Below are 20,601 nucleotides of genomic sequence, written 5' to 3'. Positions count from 1 at the left end.
TTGTATAAATAATGAGGAAAGTAAGAAAGATGTAGAAGCATGTGCTTTCTTACTACATTACTCTCTCTCTCTCTCTCTCTTTCTCTCTCTCTCTCTCTCTATAGAACTACTCTTTAGATATCTATACAATGGGAGTTCTCTCAAACGTATACATGAAAACTATACAAGTATATATAGGCAAGAACATTCTTCCCTAACATTCTTCATATATCACAAGGGGTAACAGTAAACCATTCTTCCCTCAAAGCTTGGAATGGATGACCCGGCTTCAACTCCAAAAAATGAGCAACAAGCAAACAAGACCTCAAACATGACAAATGTAGAAGCAACCAACAAATCTTCAAATCTTCAATGGTCTTCAAATTCGGGTTCTATAATGTGATACAATACAACCCAAAGCATCAAAATGTAATTCGTGAGTCCTTGAATATCCAAAACTCTAAGGATAACTACCCAAGTTTGAGCCAAAAGACACATCCCAAAAATCTTCATTATGTCCAAACCCTTAATAGAACTGGAAAACCCGAACCACTTCAGAATTTCTAATTCAAATCTCTTCATAAAAAAAATTTCTTCACTGTCACATCAGTCTTTTAATAGAAAATGATCATTCACCAAAAATGAATATCTAAAAACTAGCGATTTCGAATACCCATTTCATAATCTCTCCCCCTTTTTAAAATCGAAATATGATTACAAAACTCCAAATGGGAATGATAAAATGCTCAATTTGCATTTGGCATTACAATTCTCCCCATCAATACAAGACAGAAATGAAGCAACAAATCCAGAAAAGCCAAAAAAAATTGCCAATTTTCGAAACTTGTACTTCCCGAACCACTATTCACCGCAAAAATCAACAAGCATGTTCATGCTACTGAAAAATGCCTTGCATAAATAACACTCTTGAAATTCCTCAAAAAAAATCTCCAAATTTTGGAACAATTTTAGTTTATTGTTAAAAAATGCCATTATTTAAACTTTAGGGACTAAATGTGAAAATTTTGTTATCTTCTTCCCCAATTTAGATCCAGATGCAAACAACGAACGAACACAACAACTTTTGACTTTCTTCACCATCTTTCGACTTGAAAAATTATCCAAATTTCGACTTCAAGGTTTGTTTTTAAGATTTCGACTCTAACCATCGAAACACAAAATTTGAACTTTCATTCTCAAACCTTTGTCCACAGCTTTAGACTATAAACCCTCATCTATTAGACTTTCATTTTACTCTTCCCAATCCACTGTCGAAACTTGAACTTTCGATTTCAGCCTAGCCTCAACTTTTGCTCACACAATCAATCAATATTATCAAGTTTCGACTACTCTCATTACTTCAACACATATCATGAACACCAAAGAAATTGACTTCCAATTCATTTTCAGATCAAATTCACTAATTCACAACAATTTTCTTATGTTCATCACATGTTCATCAATTGTTGTTGGCAAATCACTCAAAAATTACTTCTCAAACCAATTGATTTTTGAGATATCTAACTAAATCGATTCAAGCACTAATCGATCCGTAAATCTAAACATCAAATTTGTACCAATCGAACATATGAAAAAAAATGAATCGATAAATTATGAACAATAACTTCAACCAGAAATAAATTAAAGCAAATACCATGATTCTTGAATTCTGATAGAAATTGTGAACGGTTTGTTATCAATATCAAGGAATCGATCAAGAAATCAAGAAATATCTTGATCGATTCCTTGATATTGATAACAAACCGTTCACGATTTCTATCAGAATTCAAGAATCATGGTAGGATAGTCTGGAGACTCTTGATCTAGGGGCTATATGTATTAGTTTCATCCTACTTTCAGCCTAGCCTCAACTTTCGATCACATAATCAATCAATATTAGTTTTGGTTATCATTTATTATAAGGATTCTCTAGGGGCTATATGTATTCATGTAGGATATTCTGGAGACTCTTGATCTAGGCTTTCTTGTCTATTCCTCGTTTGGTTGTGGCTCTAGAGTAGGATTGCCTGTCCGGGTAGTTATCTCACCTCTGGGTACATATGGTTATGCATTCCTTAGATTGTTGGTTAGGTATGCTTATGTATAGGATGTTGTTGTGTTGTAGTGAATTGTTAGATGTGGTATATATCCTTGTATGATAGGATGCAGTAGTAGTGGTATTTTGGTTATCGTTTAGTGGAGTACCCTAGGGGTTGTATGTAGTCATGTAGGATAGCTTGAGAACTCTTAATCTAGGTTTTCTTGCTTGTTCCTCATTTGGTTGTGACTCTAAAGTAGAATCATCTGTTCGGGTGGCTATCTCACCTTTGGTTATTTATGGTTACGCATTCCATGGAGGTTAGTTCATAGTCGAGCAGTATACTGTGAGAGAACTAGTATGTGGTAGCGAACTGTATGATTGATATTGCATGTATTATATGCCTTATTGGTCCTTGTTTTTTTATATGTCGACATAGCGTTGTTGGGTTGAGGCTATACTACTTTGTGCTGTAAGCCAACAAACCCAGGGCAATCCAATTGAGAGATTATGGGCCATAGTGGAAATCCAACAGGGAGGTTATGGGCCAGGGCAATCCAACTGGGAGGTTGTGGACCCAGTATGCAATATGTATCGCAATCCAACTAGGTGGTTGTGGGCCAGGGTAATCCAACCGGGAGGTTGTGGACCCAATATGCAATATGTATGGCAGTCTAACCGGGAGGTTGTGGGTCAGGGTAATCCAACCGAGAGGTTGTGGACCCATCATGCAATATGTATATTTGTTTGGTTATGTATGGTATTTTGTGAGAATTCACTAAGCTTTGTGCTTACCCAGTTGTTTATGTTTCAGGTTCTATCGGTGATCATGTGAAGGCGAAGGTGGGACTGTACATATGCATTAGTAGAATTGAGGATTATTCATTATTTATATTACTCTAATTTTCGATAAATGTAACTTGAAATAAATAGTTTTCTTAAAATGGATTTATAACTAGAAAAGTCTTACCTTAGTAAAAATGAAATTTTTTGGTTATGAAAATGAGACGTTACAGTCGCTATCACTGTTAGTCGCATGGCTTAACTTCTTTGAGATTAGGGTGGACGATTTTTCCTTGAAGCTATCATTTATGACCTCCTTTGTGGAGAATCTTGGTTTCTTCATGATTATGTAAATTTCCAAACATGCTCTGTAAATCCATAATGTTAGGTCATAAATTGTGGTTTATACTTTGCTTTTCATTAGCCTTTAGAGTTTTCAGTCTAGGGCCGAAATCCCCTTGAGTTCCTTGTAATTGGACCAAAATCGTGTGTGATTTTGGTTAGGCTTTGTATTGTTTTGTTTAGGTTTTGGGCTTGGGCTTGGTTATTAGGCCTCGGTATATATAGGGTTATTTAGGCTTGAAAATGAGTAAGAAAGAAGGGTGGGACGTTCTAAGGGATACCATATTGCCTAGAACATGTTTTGGAGAGAACTAAGAGAGAACAGTGTGTAATCAACATCTTATCTACCCGACAATTGAATGAAAATAGTGTGCATTGAAGACTAATCTATTGTTTTTATTTCATCTTACATCTTGCATCATTCACTTGTTTGGGATTCCGCACCATCAAGTGAATCCAATTGATACATCATAGCAATTTCGGGACTTACAAGTGGTATTAGAGCTTGGATCAGTATCAATCGAGTTATTGCAAACAGTTTTTCTTGGACTTTCTTGGTGTTTTTGATTTATATTTTTATGAATCTTTGACCATTGTTCTTCATATTTTTGAAGTTTTGATCGAGTTTGATTTTAAAAAATTAAAATTTTCGTGTTTTTGGCATGTTTTGGCCAAAATTTGCGAAATCTCAGCGAGATCCTCAGTCTCGGTCAAGATTCCTAGGAAATCTCGGAAACAGCTTCGCAAGTTCTCGGTCGGAAGCCGTTTTCAGAGCCAGCAGCAATTTCGGAAGGGGTGAGTTCACGGTGCGAAGCGAGGTTCACGGACCAAAGGTTTACGGCTCGCACGTTTCCGGTCTCGCCTGTTTTCGTTCGGACTCCAGCAGCCTCGCGTTTACGGCCCAACTCGTTTGCGGCTTCGGACGTTCTCGGCCGCGCACCTCGCACGTGTTCAGTCAGCAGCCTCGCGTTTATGGTCCAGCTGTTCTCGGTTCAACCTCGTTCTCGGCCAGCAGGTGTCTAGCCCTCGTGTCCACTCCTCACGCGTGTAGTTCTCGTAGGTTCTCAGTAGCAGCAAATATTCAAAAATCTCGGGGTGAAAGGTTTCGAACCCGGGTATCTTGCCTCCTCCCTCCAACGCCTTACCAGTTGATCTAGCAAGCCACTTGTTAAACATGTTCCTTTTTTAAATCCAATAGCTTCGTTATTCCGGTTCATTATTTCGGAATTTTGACAAATTTAACCCAAAAATCAATTTTTCTAATTTTAAAATTACTTTTTCTACCTAAAATTTTGGTTTTTAATTTTTGACTTATGACCTTAAAATTTTGAGTTTGACTTTCAAGTTTGACCTTTGACTTTAAACTTTGAGTTTCTCATTTAACTTTCAAATTTTTACTTTTAGCTTTTCGGTTTGACTTCTAAGTTTGACTTTTCAAGTTTGACTTTTAAGCTTGACTTTTTAAGCTTGACTTTTAAGGTTGACTTTTGAGTTTTTAGTCAAAGGGCATTTTTGATAAACAATGAGTTCTTCAAACATTCCGGTCAATGAAGTTTCATGTTCTCAATCGTATGAAGCGACGATTAAATTTCTTCACGAACAAATTGATTTGCTAAAAAGAGAAAATGAGGATCTTAAATATGAAGGATATACACTTAGGAAAGGTCAAAACCCCTTAAAAGAACAACTAGACGCCAAAGTCATGGACTTCCGAAAACTTCATGAAGAATATAGCAATAAATGTGAAAACTATAACTATGTTAAGAGACAACTTGCCGAATTAACTACCGAACTTGATGCCTTAAAAGCTAAATATAAAGATGCTAAATTCAACTTTAAGAAATTTTGATTTATCAAGTGAGGTTGTTACTTATATGATAGAAAAACAACTAAAATTTAATAGTGTTCCACCTCCCTTTAATGACAACTATAACCCACTCCTTGAGACCAACGAGGAAGAAATCCCTGTTTACTATGGCCAAACTCCTGCACCAGCTTCAGTAAAGACTGAACAATCAGGGCCAACTGAGGGTGTTGAGATGAACGATACTAATGATTCTACTTCTTGTGCAGGTAAAGTAGCGGAAGATGAGGACAAGGAGAACAAAACAACTTCTAATTCTGTTAATGTTGTTGATTGTCAAAAAAATAACTCCTTGAACTCTGAATCCGTTGATTATAATTCAGTCACCTCTAAAAAACCTATTGTTGGTAAATACAGGCCACCAATTCAAGCTAAACAGAGTGCCTGTTGCAAGTGTGTTGGTGGGAACAATCAGAAATGAGTAAAGGGTACGCCACCAGGGGCAGGAAGAAACAACTCCTACGTGAAGAAACATACATGTTTTCATTGTGGAACACCTGGACACATTGCTAGAAATTGTCCAAATCGTGCATACGTTCCCTACTACACACAAGGATGGCAAAATACGCCAAGAGGAAGATTTTCCAAAAGGAACCCTTCGAGGCCACATTCAAACAATGGTGACTGGAAAGAGCAGAAGGCCAAAAATCAAAATCCCAAATTCCAGAAGGGAATGTCGGCCAAGAAGCCAAGCTCAAAGATATGCTCCAGTGAAGCCAAGACCGGTTAGGTCAAAGCCATCTTGATGGCCGACTTCAAGTTCAAAAGCACCCATCAGATCGAACAAGAAATGGGTTAAACCCAACTACAGATGAGTACCAAAGGTTCAATCTCCCAAATCTTCTAATGACTCTAATATTTCTACATCTTCTGTTTGTGATAAGCAGAATATGTCATGGGAAAGAGTACCTTGCAAGGATGACAAAGGTCGACCCAGATTCAAAATGGACTGGGTTCCAAAGACCAACTGATCCTGCTCTGTGCTGGAGCAGCTATGGAGGCATATCATCATACTTTGGTTTGTTGGTAGTGGCTGTTCCTGGCACATGGTAGGGGACATCTCTCAACTGTACAACACTCATAACTTCAAGTGAGAGTATGTGTCCTTTGCAGGAAATGAAGAAAAGGAGAGGATCACAAATGAGGTTTGTGCTTAATGATGTGAAGAATTTTTAGATCTGTTCTGAGATTGAAACACAACTAAGGCTAAATTCGTTGTTGCTTACGTCTTCAATTGTTGACTTTCGGTTTGAATTCTTTCGATGCTCTTGAGTTTTTCTTAAAATGATTCGCTTCAAAGACAAATTCTTTTAATTTTGTGCATTTATTTTATTTCTTCCCTGTGCTCAATTTAAGGGATAGAAATCAAAATACAAAAAAATAGAAAAATCAAAAAATTAAAAAAATTGTTGTGTCTTTCTTTGGTAGGTATTATTTGGGAAATGATATGAGATTAAGTGATAAAGGGAAAGTTAAATAGCTCGACAACTTTGATCCCAAAAAGTTTTACATTTTGTATTTTACTTTTGTTTTTGGTTAAATTTGTTCATATTTTCTTATATGCACAAATTTAGGGGGATAATTAAAAATAATAATAATAATAATAATAATAATTAAAAAAACAAAACAAAAATTTTATAAAATTTCAAAAATACAAAAATATTTTCATTTATGTTTTTATTCTTTTTCAGAAAAATCAAAAATCAAAAAATAGTGTTTTTGAGCGTATTTTACTTTTATTTTTATTTCTAAATGTGCTAAGTTACTTTTATTTTTTATGTTTATCTCAAAAAATTTCATTTGTCTTGAAAAGTGAATTCATGAGAAGATGAGACTCAAGGAGTATGTATCGAAATATTCTGAGCAAGGAGAAGAAACCTAAAAGTGAAAAGGAATTGATGGTCATTACACTTCACACTACTTTCACAAGGAATTGATGGATGATTCACATGCGAGTGATAGAATCTTCCATATTGAGACATATACCAGTCTTAATAGGAGTCTTTGCATCCAATGTAAATGATCAAAGGTCATTTTCACCATGACCAATGTGAAACACCCAACCATTCTTTACTCGTATCCAAAATTTTATCATCAAATCATTTCCACGTACCGGTACCCCTTGAGGTTCGAGTATAAAACAGCTTGGCTGACGGTTGCCAAAACGTTTGTATTTATGATCTTAGATGTCGTTGTCACCATGACTCTAAGTGAAACCTAAAATCCAAAACCATTTAATTCTGAATTGACGGTGAACATTTTTAATGTTCTAGATTTCACCCATGAATTGACAGATAATGGCTCATACCTGGTGTGACATTGTACAAAATGCCAGTGAGGCAGTTTTTTTAAGAGCTGTCATATCTAAGGAATTGAAAGTCTAAAACGGTACAAATTGGCAGATTGGTCTTGTCAGCTTTCTTTACCTAAGAACTGTCACGGCACCAGGGCGATTCACCCAACGGGGAAACAGGTATCGTTGAACGTCTTGCCAATGGCCAAGTTAACTCGTTAACTTGATAATTGTATTGAGATCTATGATCAAGGATATACATGGGCTAACATTAAAGCTAGCCAAGAGTAGTTCCCCGATACTCAACAAATTTGCTAGCCCTCTTCTTTTCTTGCTTAAGTGCCGATTTTGGTGAACATAAGGATCCTTATATAGTGTGTTACAATTAGGGTTACACCATGTAAACCCTAATTGTCATGACCTTTCATTTCCATGACCCATGGGTTCTATAACCACCATGGAGCATCCATAGAGCATCCTATGGGTGTTAGCCCAACTTGATAATCCATGGAGCATTAGCCCACTATACAAGTATGGATGATTTACACAATCAACCCATATATTTAATTAGTCACCTTTTGATCACTTGATTAATTCTAAATTAATTCTTGATCAATACTAATTAAATAATATTATTAATATATTAGAACTTATAATATATTAATAAACCATAAGTGTTAGTTCTCTTATTTTAGTTTATCCAAATGCATGATGCCATGCAATCCAAACGGACCATGCCAAACCGGGTCAAGTACATACCAGAAATAGTTATGGACTTAGACACCTTATCCAACAGTCTCCCACTTGGATAAGTCTAATAACTATAACTACAAGTATGACTTCAGGAACCGATCAGCAATTATAGCTATTTCAAGGTCTCTCGGAACTAAGATGATGATGATACGTCATTTAAGATAAGTGATCATATAATCCTTTGTTCTAGATACCAGCCGGAAAAATACATGGAACTTAATCGAACACATCAATTTAGTTCTGACCGGGCCAGGTACATAGGTCAAAACAAAATCATCGAGGGGCCCAAATATCGCTTCTAATCCAAGAAGGAACAGATAAACTTTGACTCATATGCTTGTTCTACTACTTGTTGAATCACACACAAAAGCACATTTTATAACATCGAGTTACCAATGCGTTTTCGTACAATCAATGTATAACCAACTCATAGGCAACAAGTCATATCTCTAGGTTTGAAGACTTATATGATCTTACCGTCTCACGATCACTCGAGATAAATTCCATGAAGTGATACCAGTGAGCGTGGGTTGAATCCAATACTCAGAACTTATGATCACTCATGAGTGTTGTAGCCATGTCCAACCTCTTAGACCTCTACAACCAACTCATGACAGTCTTGATTCATACCTACTTCCAACATATGACCGACTGTGGAGAATTTGAATAATATGCAATACATTACATAAATATTCTGGAAGTCAATATATGTAAAAGAAATATAGTAAAAAACTGACAAAAGATAACAACACTTTCTCATAAATAAACACAACTTTTATTCATCATCAAATGTCAATTACACTTTACAAATTTCAGAGCTATCTAACTACTAAAACTAATATCATCCTTCAGCTCTATGCGCCTCGCATGCTGGAGATGCTTAACCCTACCCAGTCCCTTCGTGAGGGGATATGTTGGGTTCTCATCCGATGATACCCTCTTTGCCACGAGGAGTCCTTCTATTCGATGTCTGATGAAATGGTATTTTTTGTCGATGTGTCTGGATCTCCCATGATCCCTTGGTTCTTTCGCTAAGGCAACTGCACTTTCACTATCACAGAAAAATTCCATAGGCTCCTTTATAGTTGGTACAACTCCAAGGTCTCCAATGAAGTTCTTCAGCCATATTGCCTCATTTGTTGCCTCGCTTGCCGCTATATACTCTGATTCGCAAGTTGAATCAGCCACTATCTTATGCTTGGAACTTTTCCAAGTAATTGTTCCTCCGTTTAAGGTAAAGACCCAGCCTGATTGAGATCGGAAATTATCCCTATCAATCTGGAAGCTAGCATCACTATACCCTACAACTCTCAAGTCGTCACTCCCACCGATGGTAAGGAACCAGTCCTTAGTCCTCCACAGGTACTTCAGGATATTCTTTACCGCGGTCCAGTGAGCCTTGCCAGGATTCCCCTGATATCTACTAACCATGCTCAAAGCAAAGGTTACATCAGGACGAGTACAAGTCATAGCATACATGATCGAGCCTACAGCAGAAGCATAAGGTACTCGACTCATTTATGCTATCTCATCCTCGGTACTCGGGCTCTGAGTCTTACTCAATCTGGTGTTACTCTGGATGGGTAACTCTCCTTTCTTAGAATCTTGCATGCTGAACCTTTTCAGCACCTTATCCAAGTAGGTACCCTGGCTAAGTCCAATTAGTCTTTTATTCCAGTCTCTCAGAATCCTTATCCCTAGAATATAGGCAGCTTCTCCTAGGTCTTTCATAGCGAAAAATTTCCCAAGCCAGGACTTAACTTCCTATAGAGTTGGGATGTCATTTCCTATGAGTAGTATGTCATCCACATACAGTACCAAAAAGCTAACTATACTCCCACTAGCCTTAACATATACACAATATTCATCTTCACTCCTCGAAAATCCAAACTCTTTGACATTCTCATCGAAGCAAAGATTCTATCTGCGAGGTGCTTGTTTCAATCCATAGATGGATTTCTCAAGCTTACACACTCTATTAGGGTATTCTATACTGACAAAACCCTCTGGCTGACACATGTAGACATCTTCATCCAAACTTCCATTAAGGAAGCCGGTTTTGACATCCATTTTCCATATTTCATAATCATGAAATGCAACAATGGCTAACAGGACCCTAATGAACTTAATTTTTGCTACTGGTGAAAAGGTCTCATCATAATCAACTCCCAGAGTTTGAGAAAAGCCCTTTGCAACTAGTCACGCCTTATACGTGTGTACATTACCATCCATGTCGGCCTTCTTCTTGAAGATCCATCTACACCCAACTGTCTTACAACCTGGTACATTGTCAACCAAGTTCCAAACTTGATTATCATACATGGACTGTATATCGCTGTCCATTGCCTCTTTCCATTTAGCAGATTCAGGGCCTACCATGGCTTCCGCATAGTTGTTAGGTTCATCCAGACTTACTAGTGTCTCATCACTGATAAGTGTCTCGCCTTCCGTAGTAATATGGAAACCATAGTAGTGCTCAGGTGCATTCCTAACTCTCGTGGAACGCCTCAGAGGTATAGACTCGTCAATTGCATCAACATGAGTTTCCTCCTTAGGTTGACTATTAGGGTTTGAAGTTCCTTCACCACTTGACTCTTGAATTTCTTCATGGTCAATTTGCCTCCCACTATTTCCTTGGCTTATGAACTCTCTCTCTCTCGAAAGACACCCCTCCTTGCTACAAAGACCACATTCTCATTGGGTCTGTAGAAGAGGTAACCAAAGGATTTCTGTGGGTAGCCGATGAAAATACACCTCTCACTTTGAGGTTCGAGCTTATCGTGAGTCTCACACCTCACGAAAGCCTCGCAACCCCAAATCTTGATGTGGTCTAGATTAGGAACTTTTCCAGTCCACATCTGTAACAACCCGAAATTCATATCCCTAAATGTAACCCTTCTCGCGACTCGTTTCGATCATCCAATCGTCGTTTCCGATTCCAGCATTTTATTAAGTCATTAATGTATATTTTATTTTATGACTTAATAAGTGTCTTAATACCCTTAGAACTCATTCTAATGTCTCATATTAATGATCGGAACATTTCTAGAATCAACCATATCGGGTTACGGCAAATTGGCCGGGTGCGACCAAAAGCCTCGTCTAACGCCGGTATCGGGTAGAATTCTACCGTGTCCCAAACTTGGACACTATTTAAAGTGATCCAAGTCTTCATTTTGAAGCTTTTTCTCCATTTTACAACTATCACTCCAACCTCTCTCCTCAAACTAGATTTAAGGGTCCAAATCTTGAGTTTAAGGCTTCAAATCACCAAGGTACCTTCCTATACTCATTTTGCATCATATTGAGCCTTCAAATTCGAGTTTAAACCATGGATTAGGACCATTATCATGAGTTTACGGCCCTAGAACAGTCCTAGGCCGTAAACTCATATAAATTGGGTTTTTGGAGCAACAAAACCCTTCCAAACCACAATTAGACCTTGAATATGGCTAGATGACTTTATGAAATGGAATTAGAATGCCTCAAACCATGATTTAGAGCCTTATATATGAGTTTATGGCCCAGGATGGTGCTTAGGCCGTAAACCCATATTTAAAGGGTTTTTAACCCCTTAAACCCTTCCATGGCTCAAACAAGACTTAGATATGACTTTTAGAATATTGGTTATGGACCTAGAACACTTCAAACATGAATTTTGAGGGGTTTGTATGATTTTACGGCCAAGGCATGTGCTTGGGCCATAAACTCCTCAAACATGGGTGTAAACTCACTTCTAAGGTGTTAGAAAGCCATCTAACACCACCAAAAGCCTTGGAATAAATCATAGAACCAACCAAAAATAGTTTAAGGACCTTAAACATAACAAAACTCTTCATTTGAGAGTTTACGGCCATAGAAGGTGCTCCATGGCCGTAAACTCCTAAAAGCATGTCATTTTGTGCCCAAAAATCATTTCAAGGCTTGTAGGAATTTTCAGAATCACATGTGATTAACTTTGGGACCTTAAAAACACATATTCAATGGAGTATGAGAGTTTACGGCCATAGGCCCCATGCCAAGGCCGTAAACTCCCTTAAGTGTTGTATTTGGTGATTTTAATTCATTCCAAGCCTTAGGAAAAATTATTCCAAGCATTTCCAAGTGATATTGGCCATTTATGACCCATTAAGCACCATAAAACACCCGGACATGAGTTCACGGCCATGAACTCATGTGGTTATGTGTTTAGAGGCTGAAAACTCATTAGGAAGTTTACTCTTGGGTAGTAAACTCAAATCCCAAGTCCCTCGCTTCATTACCTGTCCGTAGATGTCACCCGGGTCACTCCAAACACCCGTTTTGAGGTGTTTTCGTTCGTTGGAGTGTGACTTCATATCTAATTAGAGTTTATGAATCTAATTAGATATATTTGTATGCCATTTCATTTTACATAGGAACCTCGCGTGTTATTAGGCCTCGATTCAACGTTTAGCATCCGAAATCGACACATTTCTGCGTCCGGTGAGTTCATACCCCTACCCTTTTTCAATGGTTTTTCAATGTTTTCAGGGGGGAATACAAGCAAAAGTACAAGAATATCTTGTACTTAAACACATGATTTCAGTTAAATGGTTTCATAATTGTACATTTTTAAGAATTGAAAACCTTTTAACAAACTATATTTTAACTTGCAGAGTTGTTGTTTAACCCGATTTTCAATTCTTATTATACACTGTTATATTGTATACTTTATGTTTGATTGCTCACACTTAAACTGATAGGACACATAAACCATTGTAATGTTTGTAATAAAACACTAAGGTTCGAGTGTAATAGACAGACACCAGTAGAAAACATAAAACATTTGTATGTCCTTAACAATACACCTAGGCTCGAGTGTGATAGATAAATACCATCGTAACACACAAATCAATTGTAACTTCCTTAATAATACACCTAGGATCGAGTGTAAAGGACAAGTAATCATTAAATAACTTAGAACTACTGTAATGTCCTTAATAAAACACCTAGGCTCGAGTGTAAAGGACAGTCATCATTTAGATAACACCTAGGCTCGAGTGTAATGTCCTTAATAAAATACCTAGGCTCGAGTGTAAAGGACAGGCACGTTAGAACTTAGTTAGTCGTAGATACTACTTCTCTAGGCGAGAAGTAAAGAGTAATCTTAAAGATTGGAGACACGTCCTTTGTAACACTTCCTCGGCACGAGATAGTGGAGGACTACCCCTGTAACCAGAATCTCCGTACGTAGGAGAGTGTGGCTTGAGTGTATAGATCTATACGGGACTGACAATTCCACACCTGGCTGCTAGCTACAGCCGAACCGAAAGGTTCAAGGGTGACGAAAGTCATAAAAAGGATATTGACCACGACTCGAGTCATATCCAGTCTGAGTATGGTTAAGGACTCGCAATCTTGATTATTAACGCTTTAGACTCATTTACTAGCTTTATGTACGTAGTAAAGCTAATGTACGTTCAAGGATGACAGACACACACATACACACATTCAGGAAAACATGGGGTTTTCCTGGGGAGAACACTGAACATAACCAGAATCGGTAATGATGCATACACACATTCAGGAAAACATGGGGTTTTCCTATGTATAACAATGAACATAATCAGAATCGGTAACAGTTAGCATGCACATAATCGGTAATGATGCACACACACATTCAGGAACACATGGGGTTTTCCTATGGATAATAATGAACATAATCGGAATCAATATCAGTTAGCTTACGCAGAACCAGTAATAGTTCACACTCACACATGTAGGAAAATATAGGATTTTCCTGAGTAACAGTAGTATGTAACCAGAAAAGTATAACGAGTTGGATAACTAAACTTTACAATTCACAATAAACAATCATGTTTTTCATTGTACATCGTTTACTTTACTTTTCGGATATGGAAACTAACTTTATATGAGAAAATATGGGATTTTCTTGGATAACCACGTTTTCAGAAAACTAAGGGAACTCGTACATTTTCAGAAAACAAAACCGCTTATGAACTCACCAGCTTTATGCTGATTTTCAAACCGCTTGTATTCTCAGGTTCCCATTAGACAGGTACCCGACGATCTCTTTTGGTGAAGAAGAAGTGCGTAGAAGACTCGTTTCGTGTTGTTTATATATAATATGTATCACTTGTATAACTTATGCTTTTGAAACAAATGTAAAACTTTCATATATGTAATGTAATGGTTGATTTACTTTACTTACTATGTATATTGGATTTGATACTCAACGTGGAGTCAACCCCGGAAATGTTTCCGCCTTCGGTTTTCGGGGTGTGACAACATCTTATGAGGAGTTTTGGCAACTTTCGTTGTAAGGACTAGATTAGGAATATGGGCGGCAGTCTCTAAGGCATACCCACTGAATGAGATTAGTAGCGAAGCTCGACTCATCATGGAACGAACCATATCCAACAAGGTTCGATTACGCCTCTCATCCACACCATTCAACTGTGGTGTCCTGGGAGGTGTCAATTGTGAGACAACCCACATTCCTTAAGATAGTCGAGGAACTCTGTACTAAGATACTCACCACCACGATCGGATTAAAGCATCTTAATGTTCCTGCCCAATTGATTCTCGACTTCTTGTTTAAACTCTTTAAACCTTTCAAAAGTCGCTAACTTATTCTTGATTAAGTAGACATATCCATATCTACTATAATCATCTGTAAAAGTCACATAATAACGATTAGCATCCCTTATAGCAATTTTGAAGGGTCCACAAACATCAGTGTGCACTAGATCCAACAAACCTTCACCCCTTTCATAAGAACCAGTAAAGGGTGACTTTGTCATTTTTCCAAGTAAGCATGATTCACAACTATTATCTGACTTTAGATCAAATGACTCCAAGACTCCATCCTTTTGGAGTTGGCCTATGCGTTTCTTGCTTACATGTACAAGACGACAATGCCATAATGATGATTTATCCAAGTTATTATTAGAAGAAGAATCAATACACAACACATTATTTCCTAGGTTATCTACAACAGACATAGCTTCATACACACCATCACAAGGTAATGCTTTAAAATAAAGAGCATTATTAAAGAAAGCATTTATTCCACCAACTTCATTATCAAAAGAAAAGGTAAACCCTTGTTTGTACAAAGCATGAAAGGAAATAATATTTCTTGCCATTTCAGCTGAGTAACAACATTTATTCAAATCTAATGTAAACCCACTACTTAGAAACAAAGAATAAACTCCAATCTTGGTGACAGGTGAAGCTTTCCTATTCCCCATGATCAAGTTTATCTTTCCATGCTCCACATTCTCACTTCTTCTTAGTCCTATATCAAGGACCCAAGAGTTAGAATAGGATGAGTTATTAGACAATATTGTGTAAATACCTGCATGGGTGGGTTTCACTTTCCCATCCTTTATGTCTTGCGAGTACTTTGGGCAGTTCCACTTCCAATGAGACTTTTCATGGCAATAGAAGCATTCAACCTTTTTTGGGTCAGAAGAAGGAGTGACGAAACCTTTCTTGGTTCCACTTGAAGAGGAGCCATCAAGGGTCTTACCCTTGGTACCCTTTGAAGGATTCTTACTCTTTTTCCCTCCACCTTTCCCGATTGCCAGGACAGGGGCGGAGTTTGGAGTAGGAGTAGAAGTGGTAAAAACCGACTTACCTTTAAGACCTGTTTCAGCGGTCTTTAGGAGTCCTTGAAGCTTGCGGAGGGTAACTTCCTCCTTGTTCATGTGGTATGTCATGCGGAATTAATCATAACACGATGGTAAGGAGTGCAAAATGATATCTAATTCTAACTCCTCGGGGAAGTTCACATTTAGCTTCAGCAAACGGTCCACATACTTTTGCATTTTCTGCATGTGGCCCGTGATAGGTTCACCATCCTTCATTCGGGTTGTTATCATGGAGGATATGATTTCATATCGCTCTTGACGAGCACTCTAATGGTAGCGGTCCATCAAATCCTGGTGCATCTCAAAAGGATAGTAGTCCTCATAGGACTTTTGGAGCTCGACTGTCATAGTAGTCCATTATGTGTACGGAATTCAAATCACAACACCCACATTTTCTGTCAAGATGATTTGTCCTAAATAATCTTCTATCAAGATTGTCATTTTGTCGCTTATCGATAAATTACTAAAATGGATTTAAAATACGTAGTTTGCAACGCATACGACTAACAGTAATCCTAATCAAGGATTTATATTATTATTATATCTTAAATGTCTATCCTGAAGTTTTGGGCGTTGCAACAAGTAAGACTTTCACACAAGAGTCGATGAAGACTGGACAACGTGTTTGACACCGATAAATGACCAGTGTAAATAAAGTTTGACACATCATATTATAAGGTTCGACCTTACGCATTCCACAACCTCGTTCAGAAGGAAAGGACCATCCATAATTTGTCGGCATTTGATAAAAGTCAGCTACTCCACACTAACACACTGCTAATCGCCAAAGCTAACATGTTAGCCAAAATTATGCCAATAATTTGGTATTGGCAACCAATCAGACTAATGGGGAAAAAGTTCTTAATGGACTTAGGATCACGAATCTTATAGATAACAGTAAAAAAGAGGCATACACACCTTTGGGATCGAAGTACACTAGAAATGTTAATGTCATAAACCTATGTGAAAAATTATGAATGTGAACGCTGATGCAGTCAGACCGGGAGCTTCCCTTTATCCACCCCGAATGGTCCTAAAGGTTAGATAAACTATGGGTAAGCATAAATCTTAGTGAGCATACAAAACTAGACAATGTACTATATACAAAGGTAAGCATATAAACACGTAAGCATGTACTATGTTGCCCCTTGTCCCTTACAGAAATGTAGCTATATTTTTTACCCCTTGCGGAGCTATATAATCTCGCCCCTTGTGGAGATATAATATGTTTCTTCCATTAGAGCTATGATATGTTGCCCCTTAAAGAGCCATAGATTGAACACATACATGCACATACCACGTAACACATAATATCATGTATAGAGTCGTGAAACTCACTTCATCTGAAGATAGCTGAAATCTCAAGGATGTGGACTAGTGGATACGCTCTGGTTAACCAACACAAGGTTCCACTAATCACTACTTGGTTCATATTTGTTGGTCCCAAACAAAGGATTCAAACAAGCAAATATGACAACAATAAATACTTTGAAACAAAACTTTATTGAGAAGAATAGTTTTCAAAAACTCAATATATAATCAAATAACATGCTCTAATTATTAACACACTTTTATATATATATATATATATATATATATATATATATATATATATATATATAGGTTAAATCGAGAACACTGAAAAGGTTGAGAATGCGAGAAGAAATTTAGACCATTCAATAATTAAGATGTAGGGATGATATTAATGTTTCATTTATGTCAATTATTAAAGTTATGTATGCAAATTGTAATATAAAGGTAATATTCTAATTCGACTCCTCCCACAAAATCAGCTCACCTGATATTGAAAATATTAACTCTCTTATATTATTATATTAGTTTATAACCCGTGGAAACTACGGTTACAAAATTAATTAAATATTCATAGTAAAAAATTCAAAATTATTAATCAATTATTTTATATAAAATTTTAAATACATTATTAGTTAAGAGATTTTTTTATTAGTTATGTAAAATTATAATTATTGATTCAAATAAATATGTGTAATTAATTTATCATATATATTAGACTATTTTTATTTGTGAACTAATGAAAACAATAATATAAAATTTAAAAATTAAAATAATAAATAAATAGATTGACAAATAACATTACATTAATTAGGAGGTTTAATGAATTTAAAATGGAGAATTAATAGAATGACAAGTGGCATCATATTAATTAGGAGTTCTAATATTATGACATTTGGTAAAATGACTACTATTTTATTAGTATATATTTATTAGTATAGATATATTCGTTAGACACCATCAAGCCCTAGTTGGAGCCTTCTGTCACCGCATCCTACACCATTATCATCATCAGAGCCGACTATAGCTAAGTTCAAGGTGTTCGAAAGAATACATCGTCATTGTAAGCGGGAACAAAATCAGAAAAACCAAGGTGGGAGACGGAATTAGGGAAACCAAAATGGAAAATCACAAGGAACTAATGGCCGTTCCTGGAAACATTCGAATCAAATTAGAAACAAACGTCATCCAGAGTAACGGGTAATCCATTCTTGACTTGGTCCAACCATCAATCATTTCATGTTATACAGTCTTCAGTCTTCATTTTCTCAATCCGTTGTTTATTCGCTACATTAGTTATGCGTTATAAGTTCTCATTTTTGTTATCATTAACAGTTAACACTATCTAGGTTGCGTTTTGATCATATTTTCCTTGTTTCTTAATTTTTAACCACAAGGAATCATTCGCTTTTCTTAATCCTTTGATTTTCATGGTGTGTGTTTTACTTTTTACTAGTAATCGAGTAATAGCACCAAAAACTAGAATATTGATTAATTAGATAACTCACAAATAGATTTGATGCAAATTTATTTTTTACTGTTATAGTTATCGATTCTAAATTTGTGTTTTTATTATTATACGTTGTTGGTAACTATCGAATTGTGCATCATTTGTATCGAGCATGTAAGTTTTTGGAATTGCATTCAAAAATTGGTGATTGTCATGTGTTTCATTTATAAAGTTTCTTTGACTTTCAAATTACTTTTTCACACCTAATCTTGTTAGTTTAATATTGGAATTAAATTTATAATTATGTAATTGATATGCATTCAAAACTTGGCGACTGTCTGCAAACCATGTTTAATTCCTGATATTGCGCATGTTGTACGTTTATAAACTGTTCGATTTGATTTGTGTGCTGTGGAGTTAATTTTTCACTTTTGATTTGATTTGTTGGACAATCTTGATAAGAATATAAGAGTAGCCGTTGTATTCATTTTAGATAAAAGAGATATTCTTTTATGATTATAGCAGTGTATTTATGTTACTAGAGATATATTCATTCATGATTGAGGTGTATTCATTAATATTATAGGTGTTCGTCTCTTGGTTAAATCGGTGAGAATGAAACCTATACTCTTGTTCATTTTTTTTTCTATTGAGGCATATTTAGGCATATTTATGATTAAAGGTTTATTTATTTGTGAATATACTCCAATAATAGTAGATATTTGCATTATATTTTTTTGTTTGTGTACTATTTATTTACGATTATAAGAAAATAGCTCTATATTATACTTTTTTTTGGTGTTATTCATTTATGAATATAGGTATATCATCAGTTATTTTTATTTATTTGCGGTAATTAAAAAAATAGAATCTTTATCTCATTAATGTTATTTATAATTATGGAAATTGGTAGTTACATCTCATTGTTAAAAGAATCTATTAATTACATATGACTTATTAATATTTTAATTATTGTAAAAATTCATTTGATGATGGGTCCAGAAGTATTCTCGCATTCTCAACATTTTTCTGTTCTCGATATAACTTCTCCATATATATATATATATATATATATATATATATATATATATATATATATATATATATATATATATATATATATATATATATATATATATATATATATATATATATATATATATATATATATATATATATATATTCGCATTCTCAACATTTTTCTGTTTTCGATATAACTTCTCCCTATATATATATATATATATATATATATATATATATATATATATATATATATATATATATATATATATATATATATATATATATATATATATATATATATATATACATATACTAGGCAAATGCCCGTGCGTTGCGTGGGATATAAAAAAATATTTTATATTAAAAATAACTAAATCATTGTTATTAACAATTAAATAATAATTTCATAAAAAATATAAAAAATGATTTTTACTATTGTTATTATGTTGAACTATATTGTAAGATATAAGGTTAGAATTTGAAGTTGTTTTGCATATACAAAGTTATATGATTAAAATAGAAAAAAATTAATTTTAAAAAATAAATAAATCGTTATTCTTATCTATTAAATAATAATTTCATATTAAATTAAAATGTTTATATTAAATATTATCATTATGTAGAAAATACGATAATAGAAACATCTTTTTATCTATCTTAAATTTTATCATTGATGATAGAGACAACTTTTTATCTTAAATAGTAAAAAAAATGTTTTGTATCATAAATATTACCATAATTATGTAGAACATATGATAATAGTGATGCCTTTTATAAGGTTAAAACTTTAAATTGTATTACATACATGGTTGTAAAACTTGACTAACACAACCAATGGAAGAGAGTTTGCCTAACTCAGCCAGAAGACACACAGATCCTTATTAAACTCGATCCAAATCTAAAAGATACGGTCCAAAATCATTTTTGAAATTCTGAAATTTAATTGGTCACTTGTCGGCAAAGACAATCTCACCAAAGAATACACTCAACGTCCTACAAAGTTAGATGCAAGGAAGATCTCATGGCTTAGTCCCTTTAAAATATTTCAGAATCTTTCCTATTTATACAAGAGAATACATTCTCTTGTTTACTCTCACGATCAATGTGGGATGAAGACATTTTAATTAA

The sequence above is a fragment of the Lactuca sativa genome, chromosome 9 (assembly GCF_002870075.4).
Source record: "Lactuca sativa cultivar Salinas chromosome 9, Lsat_Salinas_v11, whole genome shotgun sequence".
Lineage (NCBI taxonomy): Eukaryota > Viridiplantae > Streptophyta > Magnoliopsida > Asterales > Asteraceae > Lactuca > Lactuca sativa.
The sequence above is the reverse complement of the archived record's forward strand: the minus strand, read 5'-3'. Positions refer to the sequence as shown.